Raw genomic sequence first — 19,013 nt, forward strand, 5'->3', positions numbered from 1 at the left:
TCTTTCTTTCTTTTCTTCCTTCTTTCTTTCTTTTCTTCCTTCTTTCTTCCTTTCTTCCTTTCTTTCCTTACCTTCCACCTTAGAATCAATATGGTTTATAGGTAAAGACTAGGAAACAGGAGTTAAGTAACTTTCTCAGTGTCAAATTTGAACCCAGGACCTCCCAGCTCTCAGTCTGGCTATATGTCCCCAACACTGACAACAATATGGAGTAATTGAGTACAAGTCCCCAGCTGAGTAAAACCTTATTCTCTTTCTCTTTCCCCTTACCATTTTTTTTGCTAAAATTATGTGGCCAAATCAGGGCTCTCTGGGTGGGACTTTCAGCAGGGAGCCAGAGGCTCTGGCTGCAAACTGTGGAAACCCAAAATTTGGCTTCTATATGTCTGCCTTGCCAAACTACAGTCATGGCTCATTTGCAAGCAGTGTTTTTTTTCTCTTATTTTCCAGCAACCTAATTTGATGTTACACTTTCTTGTTGCAGAAGGACTAAATACTTTCAGCAAAATTAAACTGATGCCTTTAAGGCATCAAATTGTCAAAAGCAATCTTGAAATACGCAACTGAAATCTTACCCATACGGTCATTTGCATATCTGAAGAATACAATTAAGACAACTGTAGAGCTCGATGCAATTATTTGTGAATACAAGCTAGGCAGAGGGCAGAAATGAGAGTGATGGAGTTGGAAAAAGGAGACAGGGAGGTCTGGGGGTGAAATCGGGGACCTAGAACATAGGAGACTTTGATTGTAATCCTTAATCTGTCACTCACCAGCTAGGTGATAAAGAATAAATCACTTAAATTCTCTAACCCTTAGATTGGTCCTTCATCTCTAAAATCAGGAGAGATGAGGAGAAAAGAAAGTTTGAATCTCCTTGTCCTTAAAGCCTTCCCCAGCACTTTAACTCCCTCCTTTGAATTACTAGAATATTCCTTTGATGCTTCATATGTTCCTTTCAAATATAGCTTCTATGGTTGCCTTGTACTGTTAATTCTCATGTCTTTTCTTGGTACTTGTTTTTAAGAGAGCTTCTGTCATCTCCAAACTTCAACTGTAAACTCCAAGAGGCTAAGAAATCTCTTATTTACATTCATCTCTTCCATAGAACCTAGCACAGTATGTCTAATTAATATTTGAAGACTTTAATTGATTGAGATTTCATTTGTAGGAGCACTCTGTCCTAATGAAAATCACAAACTATTCATGCTTTCTCATCTTGTATGAGTCTTGTCTGTGTCTTTCCATAAATCTTCTATGAAAAGCTACCCAATACACTGAAGGTCTTCTTTTATTTATTTTTTTTTAATATTTCATGAACACAAGGGCAACACTTGGGCTTTCCATTCAGGCTTATTCCACTATTGGCCCACATCCTTTTATAGGTACAAAGGGGATGATGCGTGTTGCCCAGTGTATGTTATGCATGTCCACATGGGTTTGTCTAGACATAGCTTGCTGGGAAAAATGAATAGGTATACCTAGAGTTTCTTCTGCCATCATTTCCAAGTTTTTAATTTTTACTAAGAGAGGAAAGAGAAAGTTAGTGTGAAAGGTTGGCCCACTCTCTTCTTAGATGAAGGATATCAGGCTAGTTTTATATCTATCTTCTCCCACTTCCAGACATTATTAGTCTGTCATTTAGTCTTTTCTGTCACATCTGGGTCTTCATGATCACATTTAAGGTTTTCTTGGCAAAGGTCCTGGAATGATTTGCCATTTCTTCCTGCAGCTGATTTTACAGATGAAAAACTAAAGCAAAAAGGTTAAATGACTTGCCCAGGGTCATAGTTCATAAGTGTCTATAGCCAGATTTGAATGCAAAAAGATTAGTCTTCCTTACTCTGGCCCAGCACTTTATCCACTGTACCACCACCTAGTTGGTGAAATAAAGTTTAGGTTTAAATTGAGTTCCCTTGGGGGCAGTTGGGTAGCTCAGTGGATTGAGAGTCAGGCCTAGAGATGGGAGGTCCTAGGTTCAAATCTGGCCTCAGACACTTCCCAGCTATGTGACCCTGGGCAAGTCACTTGATCCCCATTGCCCACCCTTACCACTTCCATCTAGGAGCCAATACACAGAAGTTAAGGGTTTAAAAAAATAAATGAATGAATGAATTGAGTTTCCTTATGGGAAGGAGTGCCTCAAGCTGTGTATCAAAGACTTGACTCCTTTCTCATCAAATGCCAGTTCCACAAAGAATATATATATCAAGTAGAAAATAAAACAATTTATCAAAGCCAATGGTAAACAGAAATCAGAGAAAGTATGCACATGAGAATGTACTACAGAGTCTATACAGTAAATAAGCTTTTTCCTTCAGAGTGAGATTTCACCTGAATTTACCCGAGGGAAAATTCCCAAAAGTCTCTAGTGTATGGGGAGGATAGGAACATGATCAAGGTGCTGGGTCCTCTTCATCAGCTTCTTCTAAGAGTCTTCTAAGAGTCTTTCTTTGCCTTCAGAGACTGAAGAGAATTGGGAATCCTGGGTCTTCCCTCTCAGTGCTGGAATCAAGAAGACTGGGAACTCTCCTCTCTCAAGCTGTTGACAACAGTGTCCCACATACAGGCATGGAACATTAAGTAATCAATCTCCACCAACTAGGAGTCATGTGTTATTATTGTTATATGTGTTATTATATATTATATATGCATGTCTTTGATGATACCACTTCTTGCATGTAAGTCATCACTAATAGTGTTCTATGGCTTATTTATACCCACCATGTGTCTTTCCATACCCTTTGTGTCATGTGCAGGTGGGATTCTTCTGAGAGCATGATGTTCCATGACTCATAGTCACATAGCATAACCCTGAGAATATTGCTCTAAGAAATATGGGCTTTTGTGGGCACGTGTGACTTGGGATCATTAAATGGGTTTTTCATTTTCTCAGATGTATTCCAGACTGATCCCCAATTCAATTCTGGGACCCTCATTTTGGCGTCTGTAGTGCCTATCCAAGATATGTTTACTGATGGACAACTCAATTATTTGTATATTTATAGATACATATGTTTTCAGGGCCTAACCTGTGATTTGTTGGCATAGGAAAATCTCAGGTAAGAAAATCCCTTCTATCAATGGAGTTGGCACCTTTTCTGCAACTTACACTCTTAAATACTTGCCTAGAACTAGGAGAGGTTAAGTAACTTGGCCAGAGCCACACAGCTGGTGTGGGTCAGAGACCGGACTTGAATTCAGGTCTTATATAGCTAAATGCAAGCCATTAAGTGGGCTGTACACATTTTTTATCCATTCTAGGTTTCCTATGTGTAGTGTCAGCATGGATAAAGAGTGGATAGAGAAGTGACCTCAAAGACAGAATGCCCTAGATTCACCTGCTCTCTCTAATATATACTGGCCACATGACCTTGATTTCTCAGACAACTCTCTAAGATCAGACTTTGTAGAGAAGGTGCTGCCCTGCTACTGGTAGAGAAAGAATCTCACCAGGAGTGCCTCATAGCAAGGAAACCAGAAGTCTCAGCCCCATCCCTATTACTACATAGATTATAAGGCTGATCCTTTTGAGAAACAATGGATCTTATTGAACTATTGAAGAGAGCTGAAGGCACTTAGAAGTATAGTGGGCAGAGCACTAGATGTAGTTAGAAAGACTGGAGTTGAAATCTTGCCTTGGATATTTACCACCTTCACCTACCTCTTAAATTCTCTGTGTCTCTTCCTCATCTGCAAAAAGAGAGGGTTGAACCCAGTGATCTCTCTCATCCCTTTCATCTATAAATCTATGATCCCAGAATCTTAAGATGATGCAATCAGTATGACATTGTCATAAAACATGAACCTCTGGAGAATCTTTCAATGCCACCTCTACCCAACAAACCTTTTTTACTATTTAGACCCCACTTCAGACCTTTGGTGTGCATGTCTCCCCTGTTTCATAAAGCCTCATTTGAAGTAAAAACTCAGCAGATCATTGAAAAAGTCATTTGAGGAAGCTAGATGGCTCAATAGATAGAGATCCAGGCCTGGACTCAAGAGGTCCTGGGTTCAAATCTGGTCTCTGATACTTCCTAGCTGTGTGACCCTGAGCAAGTCACTTAGCTCCAAATGCTCAGCCTTTATCACTCTTCTACCTTGGAACCAACACTCAGAATTGCTTCCAAGATAGTTTAGAGTTTAAAAAAAATATTTCCTTAAGTAAAAATAAAGAAAAAGTCATCTTGTGATTATAGCAATCATAGAATTACATACAAAATGATAATATTCACAGGAGATGTCCTATGGTAGAGAGCCTTAATAAGGGTTGATTTCACCAAAAGAAAGTTGATGTCATTAGGTTCTCCTCACATTGATTTTCATCTTCTGACCATTTGTTGTAGTTTATAAAGCATGGATGAGTAACAGAATGTGAGAGCTGCAAAGAACCTTAGAGATCATCTCGCCCTCATGTTAGAGAAGAGTTCATTGAGACACAGAAAAATGCTGTCACCTGCCCAGGGTCACATAGCTAATTAGGGGCAGAGCTGGGCATAGTACCTACCTAGATCTTGAATCTGCTATCGAGGTCACACAGCCCTCCAGACCCAAAGTAGAAAAGAGAGAGGAAAGCTTTGATGCAGCTAACTTGTATCAAAGGCAGAATTTGAATTCAACTTTCCCAAACTCATCATTTTAGGGATGAAAATTTCTACATGCTTGTCAATCATTGCCAAACAGAAAGTTTATGGGTTTCTCTAGAGCATCTCTTTAGAAAGGCAAATGGAAAGACACTTTTTTCTTCTTTTAATTAACAAACCTCTTTGATGTGCTCTGGCACAGAAGGAAGAGTTCCAATGACTAACATTTTTAATGTCATTAAAATAATTAAATTACACAGTCATTTCTTACACCCAGCCTGGACTTAATTCAACAACACATTCATTCAAACTGAAACATTGTAAAGACATCGGGGAATAGTTTGCCAGTACAGAAGTGTCATAGAGTAGCTTAAACTTCATTTTAAGTGGAGTTGATTGAGGAGGAATGGAATAGGAGCAGTGCTATATTTAAAATTATCTTAGTGTTTTCCAGATTTAGTAATAATACTGGAGTTTGGTAGTGTTCTCCTTCTGAACAGAATAAGACTACCAGGTCTGGGAGGAAGGGAACTTAGATTTAAATCCCAAACCTAACAGCTGAATCCATTTCCTAATATGTAGAATGAGGGCTGGATTGGTTGATCTCTAAGATATCTTCTGGACAACTATGAGGCACAGTGGGCTGGACTTGGAGTCAGTAAGACTCACCTTCATGAATAAACATCCAACTTTAGGCACTCTCTAGCCCCTTGGACCTAGGCAAGTTATTTAATCCTGTTTGCTCTAGTTTCTTAATCTTTAAAATGAACTGGAGAAGGAAATGGAAAACCATTCCATTATCTTTGCCAAGAAAACCCCAAATGGGGTCATGAGGAGTAAGATATGATTGAACAACAACAATGATATCTTCTAGTGGCAGATAGTTGACTTAATAGATTGAGAGCCAGAATGGAAATTGGAGGTCCTGGGTTCAGATCTGACCTTAGACACTTCTTAGATGTATGACTCTGGGCAAGTCACTTAATTCTAATTGCCTAGCCCTTAACTGCCCTTCTGCCTTGGAACTGATACTTAGTATGGATTCTAGGACAGAAGGTAAGGGCTTCTAGCTCCAATATGCTAGAAAGAGAAGAGAAAGGACAAGCATTCAGTAAGTACCTACTGTGTCCCAAGTATTGTATAAAGTTCTTAATGGATATTATTGCAGAGTGGCAATATGGTACAGTGGAAAGAGCACTCATTGATCTTATAAGTTAAAATCCTTGAATTTGAATTCCAGCTTTAGTGATTAAAAACTGTTTATGAGCAATTTCCTTGAGTCTCTGTTTTCCCATCTGTAAAATACATACTATAATAATAAAAATTATTTATTAATGTGACATTAACTTATTAGCATTAATTAATAACAAAATGATAATGCTTGCCTTCTCACAAAATAGTTACCAGGAAAATATTTTGTAAATTCAAAACAGGAAGGTGGGCTTGACCATGTTGATACATCTGAAAACAGCATTTTTATATTGAAAGTATTTTTTCAGTTGAGCCTTAAAGTGATCTGAGAGGCAGATATTACAGGTATTAAACAAACACATTTTAAAAAGGAAGAAACTGATATTTGCAGGACTGTTTATGTTTATACATCTAACACGTACCAAATATCAAAGGTATGATTTGAACTCATGTCTGCCTTACTTTAGGTTTAGCATTCTATCCACTACTGCTATGTAAATAGCAAAGCATTATTTCAAACATAACAACTCTGACTTTCAAAGGTGGTACATTTTCTACTATTCCAAACTTCTTTTTGTACTTAAAGGCAATATATAATAATAATTATTATTTTTGTGTTATAATTTTATCAACATTCCTATGAGCTGGGCAGGAAAAAGATAATTCTGCTATTGAATTGTCATGAGATCTTTACTATGAAACAATATCTCTAGTCTTCATTTTCCACCTATAAAAGGAATAGACTGGAAAAGATCAACTCTAAAGTTCCCTTAAGCTTTAAGATATGATAATCTATTATTGTGTCCATTTTACTCATGGAAAAACGGAGCCACAAGGAAATAAAATGACTTGTCTAAAGAAAGAAGTGAGTACAAGATTCTATAAACCCTGGCTTCCTGTTTCTTGTACATCCTGCTGCTGGACTTCCTTACTTCTAGAATGAATGCTAAATAATATTTATAGTTGATCTTTTTTTCTTGGCCAATACCTTGTTAAATTGTTGCAGTCCCCTCTTCCATCCTTCCCGTGATCCCAAGTTTCAGAAATGTATGCATTTCTGCCTAAAGAATAAAATATCTGGGTATTCCCCAAATACTCTAGAATAAGCCTTCTAGTTATCTCAACCCAAATTTCATAGGCATCTAATTATACAAGATGGGTTTCATCCCCTTGTATACATTATTTTTTATTTCAAAAATCACACAAAAAATGGCATGGACAAATACATGAATAAAAGCTCAAAATACAGATTGCCTGTGTGGATAAAAAGGGATTTTACATCAAGGTATCCCACTGAAAGACTATGTAACCACTGACCAACAATTTATATCATCAACCTGCAGAAAATAAATTGGCTCCAAATGGTATGAGTGGATTTAAAAGCTTAATGGATTCTCTACTCATGAGAAAAGATAGGGAGGCGGGAGGTAGAACACTTCTGGCCTGTGAGAGCCTTTGCCAAAGAGCAGAGTCCTTTGTTTCTTAATGTGTCAGTGTGATGACAAAGACACGCACATGGAAGGAATGAAAAAGACTACAGTAAATAATTTAAAAGAAAGGAAGATCAGTGCATTGTGGTAGGAAAGGCACAGATTTGTCTAATGGCTGACTCTAGTCAAAAAGGGAAAATGCTAAATTCACAGAAAGGTAAAAATAATCTAGCAAATGATTCCCAGAATTTAATTATTTAGTATTTTCTGGCAGAGTTGACAAAATATATTTCAGGGAACTTATGCTCTTCTCAGGGCAGTAATCACCAATGCCTGAACTGTTGCAATGATTTCCTAAGGGGCCATCTTGTCTCCATCCCATACATTATTGCCAATTTAATTTTCCTAAAAAGCAACTCTGATCATGTTACTCCCTTACTCACATGTCTTCAGTGTTTTCTTGTATCTACAGAACAAAGTTTATACCTTACATCCTGAGAGTTAAAGTCTCAGCCTATTTCTCCAACCTTATGTCTGACTAAGGCCCTACACATATCTTCCAGTCCAATTATACTGGTCTACTCAAAGTAGATTGAATACACTATGCACAATCTTACTTCTGTGCTTTCTTTCAAAATCTAGCTAGTCCTTCCCTAGAATGCTTTCCCCATCCTGTTTGCTTGTCTCAATGCTGCCCAGCCTTCAAACACAGTTTAAAGCCCATCCCTCAATAAAGTTTTCTTTAAATACCTTAGGCAACAGTTTTAATTACATTTCATTTAACAAACATTTAAGTACATACTGTAAGCAAGGATAATATACTAGGGACTGAGAATGAAATGAAACAAAACAAAAACAAAGCAAAAAAAGATAGTTGATATTCCCAAGAATTTTACTTGGGGAGGGAGGTGGAAAGGAATCCTGATACATTTATAAAGATAAGTAAATACAATAGAATTTGATGGATGAAAAAACATTAATGATAGGGTGGTCAGAGAAGGCTTGCTATAGGAAGTGGTATGTAAGAAGAGCTTGAAAGGAAGCTCGGAATGGAAGGAAAGAAGAAAGGTATCTTGGATACCAAGCCCTTATCAGAGAAATTTAATATGAAGTTTTTGCTTTTCTCATTCTACCACTTCCCTTGTTGTTCTAGGTGCATTAATTTTGTTTGGGAAGAAGCTTTTTAGTTTAGCAATCCAAATGATCTGTTTTATCTTTTATAATTACCTCTATTGCTTGTTTGGTTAAGAATACATCTACCAATAGCAGTGAGAGGTCTATGACTTGATTATCTTCTAATCTTTTAAAAAAACTATGATCTTTAATTTTAATGTCAAATATCCATTTAGAATGTATTATGGAATAGGATATAAGATATTAATCTAAGTCTAATTTCTGACAGACTGCTTTCCAAGTTTTTCAGCAGTTTTATCAGATAGGAAGTTCTTTCCTAAATTCTTTCTGCTTTCCAGTTTATCAAACTTAGTTTGATACTCTGTTACTCAGTTCCATTATTTCTGATTTTCCCTTGTATAGTTTATTCTATTGATCTCCCTTTTTATTTTTTTTACCAATACCAGAGGCTTTTAATTACAATTGCTTTATATTTTAATTTGGTGTTAAGAAGTAAAATTTGTCATTTGCTATGCTTGTTTTTTTAAAAACAAATCTTTACCTCATTTCCTTATGTCTTTACTTATTATTAGTCCTTGCCCTCCCCTTCATAACCCCCATTTTCCTTGAAATTTCTTCCTTTACATCCATGCTCTTATGCTCTTCTCCATGCCAGTTATCCCCAGGTACTTTTATTCTCCTCCTGAGGTAGGATGAGTGTTGTTAAGCACCACATCCCTATCAATTATACCCATTGTAAAGTCCTGATCTATCTTTATAGAATATCTCTCTTCTCCTATTACAACTTCCCAATGGAAATCCTTTGCCATTATTGAAGTAAGATTTTTTTGTCCCTTTTTTAATCTTTCTATTTGCCTCCTCATTCATTTTTCTGTGTGTTCTCTTCCCAAGAAATTTCAGGAGTTATTTTTCCCTTTGACTTGAATTTTTGACTTAATGAGCTTGGCATTCAATTTGAATTAACCACATTTCATCATATATCCCCTCTATCTTCTTATTCCCCTTCCACTTTTTATGTGGTCTTCCCTTCTTCAATTTAGTTCCGTCTCCCAAAAAATTAAACTGTAGGTGGGGTATTATAAAATTTAGGCCAGGATGCTTTAGATATTTTTAACCAACATGACTTCTATTCAACTTCTGCTTTCACCATTGTGTCCTTTGTATATTTAGGTTGAAATCTCAGTTGTTTCTGTTATTGTTGAAATTGTTGGTTTCTGTGTTTGTTTATCTTTCTTGCATTTTTTGTGGTCTTGGGTATTTGTAAAGCAATTAATTTCTTCAAATCTTGTTTTCTTTCTAAAAATATTTAAAATATCTCTTTTTAGTAAAATACATTTTCTTCATTAATGATTAGGGTAAGATTTGCAGGAAAGATCACTTTCGATTGCATCTTGAGCTCCCATTCCTTTTGAAACATATTATCCATTTCCTCTGGTGGTTTCTGGTGGGTGCAGAATTGTCTTCTGTTATTCAAATTCATTTTCCTATGTACGTCAAGATCTTTTTACTGGTCACTTACTGTTTTTGTCAATGGAATTATTCAATTTGTTATATGTCTTGAAGCTTATAGAGTAGGCTTTGTGTGTGTGTTGTTTTGTTTTGTTTTGTTTTGTTTTTCCTCCCTAGAATCAATCTGTGGATTCTTTTAATTGTACTTTTTTTCTGTATTCAGAAGTTCAAGATAGTTTTCTTGATCATTTCTTACATCATAGTGTCCAGGTTTTTTGACTTGTGTTCTTCTGGAAGACATACTCCTTAAGTTGTTTCCTAGGTACCCTGACTTTGAGAATAGTGTTTAGCTGGCTTAGAAATCCCACTTTCTTTTAATATTGTTGCCTTTTGCTTTATTTTTCCCAAATTGTCCTTCATTTCCACGTGTTACCTCCCCAGGATGTTGTTTTCTCTTTTGTTTCTTTTCTTTGGCTAGAATTGCTACTATAGATTTGTGTTTCTATTCTGCAAATTGTTTCTGTTGTAGCTACAAAGACATAAATTCTGCTTTTATAAAATAATTCTTATTTCTCTTTCACAACATTCAGGAACATCCTGTTGTGTTCCCATACTTTCTTGGGAATCCACAAGGTCTCTGCCTCTTCAGATGTTAATTCATTTTTCTTTGTCTTGTAATATTTATTCATAGTTGCCTGAAGTATTTTATCTGATATAAAAGACATGTTCTCACTGGTTATTAATATCTTCTCTGATGATTTATCTGCTCATGCTGAAGATTTTTTACTGAATTTTCTTCCTTTTTGTTAATTTCAATCTTTTTTCCTTGTTATTTTCCCCTATTGGGAAAATGGATACAAGCATTTACGAGGACCCATTATGCCAGGTACTTTGCTCAGTACTTTATAATATTATCCCATCCTCACAACAATCCATTGGATACAGATGCTATTATTATACTCATTTTGCAGTTAAGGAAACTGAAGGAGAAAAAAAGTTCATTTTTGAACTCAAGTCTTCCCAACTCCTAGACCAGTGCTTTATCTACTGAACTACCTAACTGTGTCATTCACTTTCTGACTCCTTTCCCTTTGATGGCAGTTTCCCTGGGTGATGGGCTTCAAAGAGGTCTCAGCCTTCTCTTAAGGTTCATACGACATAGGTTAATCTGCTCCAAATGACTTCTGGGAGGATAGAACTCCCCAGGTTGGAAGCTGACTTTCCCCCACAGATTTAGTGGACTCCCATCACACATCTAGCCCAATTTTCTCTATTATTCAGATTTCTTGGCTAAACTTTATTATGGCCCAGAGCACTATTAAGTTGAACCTACCTGCCATTTTGGTCTTTGAGACACTGGAAGGAGGATAGAGAAAGAGAAAGAGGGAAGGAAGGAGGGAGAGGTCAGTTCGTCCAAGGGTTTTAGGACCCTGAAAGTGCAAAATAAATTAACAATGTGCTATGGCTGTGGAGAAAGGATATGAAATCTTAGGTTATAGTGAGATAAGCATGGTATTAATACCTAAAAAGGTGTCAGTACTTCTTAAGTATACGCCAATCAAACCACACCAGAGATGTGGTATTTAGTAGTTTGGGGCACCAGAAGGCATTATGCTAGATATCTTCTGAGGTCTTTTCCTATATATATATATATATATATATATATATATATATATACATAGTTTGATTTGTATGTAATTGTATGTCATCTCTTCCATTATATTATAAGCTCATTGAGAGTAGGGACTGTTTCTTGCTTCTTTTTGTATCCCCAATGCATTTTATAGTACCTGGCACATAGTAGATGCTTAATAAATATTGATTAAATTAGCTTATATTTGTATAGTAAAAATTCTCTCCCACATAACTTTCTAAAGGGAATTTAGAAATCATTTAATTCATGTCCTCTCCACTTTCATAGTTGAAGAAAACTGAAACTTAGAGTGATGGAAATACATATCCTAGGTCATACAGGTTCCTAGAGATAGAGTCAGAGCTAGACCTCCAGTATTCTTATTCTAACCCCAGATCATTTGTTACTATATAACTTGGCTTCCCTCATTCATGGGGAAAATAGGTGGTAGCAACACAAGAGTTAATGACAATACTGTATTTTATTATTAACCATAGGTCTAGCTCCTGAAATTTTACAAAAAGCTAGGGAACAATACCCGTCTTGCTTTTTTCTCTTCCTGATATGACAGTCTTGTCCTCAATCTCAGTATACTTCAATAAAAGTTTGATTTTTTTACCCTAAAGAAAAATGATGACTTGTCAAATGAAGTTTTATGCTAGAAACTGAGTGACTTTCAGATGAATAATTGCAAATCCCCTTGAGCATTTTTTAGAAAATCTGGTCCTATTGCAAGCATCCCAGCTGCTCACTCAATTCAAAAAAACATTTATTAGTGCCTACCTACTATGTGTAGTACAGTATTCAGGCACTAGGGATACAAAGAAGAAGAAAAAATTACTTCATACTGATCCTCCAAAATTCTGTAATTTCTGATGGGAGAATAGGACGTGCACACAAATAACTATAATACAAGTTAGAATGGTAGGTATTGGAGGCCAAACAAAAATGAAAGATTGGTGTAGGGGGAAATTCAGGGGTTTTATGATGATCTATCACATTTCTATAGCTCTTTAAGGTTTACAAAGTCATCCTCTACCTTCCTCCTCTTCCTCATAATATTCCTATGAGGCAAGTTGTACAAATATGGTTAATCCTGTTTTATAAATGGGCAAACTAGAAGAGATAAAGTGACTTGCCTAATGTTACAATATTAGAGATTAATGCTAACAATTATTATTGGAGTTCAAGTTTCCAGATGCCAGGGCCAACCAGTTACCTTATCTTTCAGTTTTTTTTTAACCCTTACCTTCCATCTTGGAGTCAATACTGTGTATTGGCTCTAAGGCAGAAGATTAGTAAGGGTAGGCAATGGGGGTCAAATGACTTGCCCAGGGTCACACAGCTGGGAAATGTCTGAGATCAGATTTGAATCTAGGACCTCCCATCTCTAGGCCTGGCTCTCAATCCACTGAGCTACCCAGCTGCCCCCTCTTATCTTTCAGTTTTGTTCCTTATGTGTTGGAATAATTGTAAGGGAAGAATTATTTCTGCTTGTGGGATATTGGGGAGGGCTAAAGGAAAGGCTGGCTACCCACTCTTCCTATGACTGTAGCCAGCTTCAGTTTCCTCCCCTTATAAACTGCTCTGTTGCCAGCTTACTAGCAAGATGTGGGGAAGAATGTCCAGCTCTTAACAAGATAACAAGTCCTTATTTGAGGACTTGATCCAGAATGCATGTAGCTCTAAGGTTAGAAACCATCTTCTCTCCAGAAAGTTTCCAACTTGTGGCTGTGGTATGGTATACTGAAAAGAACACCAGAATAGAAATCCAGAGGACCAAGCCCTAGTCTCAATTTTGCTATTTACTAGCTACAGGATTATGAGTAAACCATGTTAATTCTATAAGCCTCAGTTTCCTTATCTGCAAAATGAGAGTTTTACACTGAATGATCTCTTTTGTCACTTCCAGCTCTAATATTTAATGAATTATTAGTGGAGTATTCTCAACATCAAGACAATGTGCTATGATGGGGAAGGAAGAATTTTCTTTTAATTATATACAAACTACATTTTAGATGATGGTTAAGAGTCAAAAATATCTCAACAAGTTAGAATGATGGGTCAGACCTAATACGAAGAAATATTAAAAAAGAAATGGCAAAGTTTTATAATTAGGTAAAAAAATCAGTTTCAGAAAGGTACTAGTAATCATGCTACATATGATACAATTTAAGAAAGTGAGAACTGAGGAGAAAAACATGTTAGAACTTTCAAATATTTTAAAATTTTCATGGGGAAAAACAATTAAAGTTACTCTATTTGGTATCCTTCATTAAGTCTCCATATTTCAGTTTATCAATAAGCACTTTTAAAACTTTTATTAGATGTAAGGCTATGTATAAAATACTGAGAACACAAATACAAAAAGGGAACAAGTCCTTCCCTCAAAGATTCTATTTAGAATGTCTTATGACCAAAGTCTAAAAATATTCATTCCATTTGCTGAAGATTCCATAGAGAATTAGTTTTTCACTCCTTTTCTAGCAGTAAGAGATTCTAAAAAATGCTGTCCATTTGCTATTTTCCTGAATTAAATAGCCTGATTTAAAAAAATATCCTAAAATAGTGTCACATTAAAATCAGAAGAGTTGGACTTGAACACATGCCTAGTTCTTGGGCAAACTTCCAGGGCTCATTAAACACTTGAGATTATTAGAAAGAATTTCCCTGACTTATTAATTTTCTTTTTTCAGTGAATCAAGAAGTATCTTTGTCAGGCTTTGAGAAATCTGAAAAACAAGTTGACATTTTGATCGTTAATTAGTGTACAAAGCTAGATAGTGGTTTCAACAATAATTTTATATAGTACTATAAATTTAATTGAGATCCATAAATTAAAAAAAACCTAATTTGTAAATATCCTTTTGGAAATCTTACATTCATGCCAAAATATTTGTAACTCATAAGCTGCAGGGATACTTCCAATTCTAAAGGCCCTAGAAATGGTTATCCATTTTATGTGAAAAGTTTTAAACCCTTTTGATTTGCTTGTTGTGTCTATATAATATATATCTGGACCAGTGTGACCCTATTTGGGTTTTCTTGGCAAAGATAGTGGAATGGTTTGCCATTTCCTTCTCTAGCCCATTTTACAGATGAGGAAATTGAGGCAAACAGGATTAAGTTACTTGCTCAAGTCTTACAGCTATTAAAAGTATCTGAGGCAGATTTGAACTCTGGAAGATGAATCCTGTAGCCAGGAACTCTATTCACTGTATCACCTGACTGTTCATTAAGGGATCGCTGTCAATATTTATATATTACTTTGCAGTTTGCTAAGGGGTTTATACATATCATATCCTTTGAGCCTTATAATAACCCTTAGAGGTAAGTGTTATTATCTCCATTTTACAGATGAGGAAACTGAGGAAGAGAGAAGTTAAGTGAATTGCCCAAAGATGCATAGCTAATAAGTACTTATAATAAGATTTAAATGCAGGTCTTCCTGATTACAAGTCTGGTTCCTTAGCTGTTATAACATCAAACTGTTTTGTTCCGCTCTGGGTTAGACTAGATGGCTATGGAGCTTCCTTTCAGTTCTTGGCATTGTAGGGGTGTTCAGTTCACCTGTTCTCAGCCATCCTCATGTCTTTCACCTAAGGGAGAATGCCATTTGAAAGATATCAGTCACCATAATGAGAATGGTGCAAAGGGAAAAGAATTGACTTTGAAGTCAAAAGACAAGGATAGAGCTTCCTGGTGAAACAAAACCTCCAACATTTGCCTCACTCTAAATTTATCAATTAGCAATTATTCCTTAGACAAGCCCAGATGGTACAAATTATCCTCACCAACACTGAGAGGAATACTTGGTGCTGTGATGCATGGAAGTCTTTTGACAGCCTGTCCTGGATGCTATAATAGCCTCAGGGTTTCTCTGTCAAGTTGCTACAGACAGTCCTGAACAGTTTAAGCCTCTCTCACCTGAGGACATACATATTTGGTAAAAACTGGGTTTCTAAAATATGAATGAGATGGGCCCAGGACAGTTCCTGGGAGAGGGAATGAGGTTGTGTTTATGGTTTTTTCTTGCACCAATTATTTATTTTTCCCTTGTGAGCCTGTTCTGTCTCCTCCATAAAACTGTAAATTCCTTGAAGACAGGGCTTATCTCTACTATTTTCAAATTTTCATGCTCCATTGACCCCAATGCCCATTTGGCATAACAAATCAATTTCAATCAACTCATAAGAGAATATGACTGACTATGAAATACATATACAATCTCAAAAAATCCAAGTCAGCCATATCATAAATTAAGCCTAAAAATAAATTGTGGCTTTAATGAGCATTGGAGAAGAATTCACCAATAATTTTGCTTATAAGAATATGGAAAGTTCTTGGTGGATAATTCTTTTAAAGTTTATTTATTTATTTATATGATTTAGAATATTTTCCCATAGTTACATGAATCATGTTTCCCTATGCCCTCCTCCCACTCCCCTCTTGTATCCAATGAGAAATTCCACTGGGTTTTAAATGTGTTGTTGATCAAGACCTATTACCATATTATTAGTATTTGTACTAGGATGATTGTTTAGAGTCTACATCCAATCATATCCCCATCGAACCATGTGATCAAGCAGTTGTTTTTCTTCTGTATTTCTACTCCCACAGTTCTTTCTCTGGATGTGCATAGCATTCTTTCTCATAAGTCTCTCAGAATTATCCTGGATAACATTGTATTGCTGCTATTAGAGAAGTCTGCTATGTTTGATTGTGCCACAGTGTATTCTTCTGTGTGTACAATGTTCTCCTGGTTCTGCTCCTTTCACTCTGCATCAATTCCTGAAGGTTGTTCCAGTTAACATGGAATTCCTCCATTCCATCATTCCTTTGAGCACAATAGTATTCTGTCACCAACAGATACCACAATTTGTTCAGCCATTTTCCAATCAAAGGGCATCAACTCATTTTCCAATTTTTTCCACTACAAAGAGCACAGCTATAAATATGTTTGTACAAGTCTTTTTCCTTATTATCTCTATGGGGTATAAACCTAGCAGTTGTAAGCAGCATAGTTTCAAATTGTGTTCCAGAAAGGGTGGATCAATTCACAACTTCACTAGCAAAGCATTAATGTCCCAATTTTGCTATATCCCCTCCCAACATTTATTACTTTCTTTTGCTGTCATATAAGTCAATCTGCTAGGTGTCAGAGTTGTTTTGATTTGCATTTCCCTGATTATAAGAGATTTAGAACACTTTTTCATGTGCTTATTGATGGTTTTGATTTCTTTATCTGAAAATTGTTTATTTATGTCCCTTGCTCAACTATCAATTGGGGAATGGCTTGATTTTTTTGTACAATTGATTTAGCTCTTTATAAATTTGAGTAATTAGACCTTTGTCAGAGGTTTTAGTTATAAATATTTTTCCCCAATTTGTTGCTTCCCTTCCAATTTTGGTTGCATTGGTTTTGTTTGTATAAAACCTTTCTAATTTAATTTTAAAATAATCAAAATTATTTACTTTACATTTTGTAAAATTCTCTCTCTTGCTTGGTCTTAAATTCTTTCCTTTCCCATAGATCTGTTGGGTAAACTATTCTATGTTCACCTAATTTAATTATAGTTTCCTTATTTATATTCAAGTCATTCATCCATTCTAAATTTGTCTTGGTGTAGGGTGTGAGATGTTAATCTAAACCTAATCTTTCCCATACTGTTTTCCAGTTTTCCCAGCATTTTTTGTCAAATAGTGAGTTGTTGTCCAAAAAGCTAGGATTTTTGGGTTTATCAAACACTAGCTTGTGAGGTCATTTACCCCAAGTCTATTCCACTGATCCTTCCTTCTGTTTCTTAGCCAATATCATATTGTTTTGATGACCACTGCTTTATTGTACACTTTAAGATCTGGTACTGCTAGGCCCCCAGCCTTCACATTTTTTTCATCATTTCCCTTGATATTCTTGATCTTTTGTTCTTCCAAATGAAATTTGTTATGATTTTTTTCTAATTCAGTAAAGAAGTTTCTTGGTAGTTTGATAGGTATGGCACTGAATAAGTAAATTAATTTGGGTAAGATTGTCATTTTTATTATGTTAGCTTGTCCTACCCATGAACAATTAATGTTTTTCCAATTGTTTAAATCTAATTTTAATTGTGTACAAAGTGTTTTGTAGTTGTGTTCATAGAGTTCCTGTGTTTGTCTTGGAAAATAGATTCTTAAATGTTTTATGATGTCCAGAGCAGTGATGGGCAAACTTTTTTAGTAGGGGCCAAAGGAAAGGAAATGTTAATCTGTCAGTCTGTTTCTAAGGCAACACTTTTGAAGTTTCATTGTATTGTATCCTACTCATTATATTTGTCAGATTAGGAATAATGTCCCTTGAGGGATAGAACATTTCAGGGCGCTGCATCTGGCTTGCAGACCATAGTTTGCCCATCACTGGTCTAGAGTGATTTTAAATGGAATTTCCCTTTCTAACTCTTACTGCTGAGATGTATTGGAAATATATAGAAAAGCTGATGATTAATGTGGGTTTATTTTATATCCTGCAACTTTGCTAAAGTTGTTGATTATTTCCACTAGCTTTTTAATTGATTCTTTAGGATTCTTTATATAGACCATCATATCATCTGCAAAGAGAGATAGCTTAGTCTCCTCATTGCCTATTTTCATTCCTTCAATTTCTTTTTCTTCTCTGATTGTTACTGCTGGTGTTTCTAGTACAATGTTAAATAACAGAGGTGATAAAGGGCATCCTTGTTTCATTCCTGATCTTACTGGGAAGGCTTTCTAATTTATCCCCATTGCAGATGATGCTTGCTGATGGTTTTAAATATATACTGTTTATTATTTTTAGGAAAGGCCTTTCTATTCCTATATTTTCTAGTGTTTTCAATAGGAATGAGTGTTATATTTTGTCAAAGGCTTTTTCTTCATCTATTGAGTTAATCATGTGGTTTCTGTTGGTTTGGTTGTTGATAATGGTCAATTACATGGATGGTTTTCCTAATATTAAACCATCCTTGCATTCCTGATATAAATCCCAACTGATCATAGTGAATAATCCTCATGATCACTTGCTGTAATCTTTTTGATAATATTCTATTTAAGATTTTTGCATCTATATTCATTAAGGAGATTGGTCTGTAGTTTTCTTTCTCTGTTTTTTATCTGCCTGGCTTTGGAATCAGTACCATATTTGTGTCATAAAAGGAATTTGGAAATTCTTCTTTGTTTATTTTGTCAAATAGTTTGTAAATTATGAAAGTTAGTTGTTCTCTTAATGTTTGATATAATTCACTTGTGAACTCGTCTGACCCTGAGGATTTTTTCTTAGAGAGTTCTGGGATGGTTTGTTCAATTAATTTTTCTGAGATGAAATTACTTAAGTATTCTATTACTTCTTCTCTTAATCAAGTCTATTTATATTTTTGTAAATAATCACCATATCACCAAATTGCCATGTTTATTGCATTTTAACTAGGCAAAATAGTTCTTAATAATTTCCTTAATTTCCTCTTCATTAGAGTTGTGGTCACCCTTTTCATTTTTGATACTGTTAATTTGGTTTTCTTCTTTCCTTTTTTATTAGATTAACCAGTATTTCATTTATTTTATTTGTTTTTTCAAAGTACCAGC

Source organism: Gracilinanus agilis, chromosome 2 (genome assembly GCF_016433145.1).
Source record: "Gracilinanus agilis isolate LMUSP501 chromosome 2, AgileGrace, whole genome shotgun sequence".
Taxonomy (NCBI): domain Eukaryota; kingdom Metazoa; phylum Chordata; class Mammalia; order Didelphimorphia; family Didelphidae; genus Gracilinanus; species Gracilinanus agilis.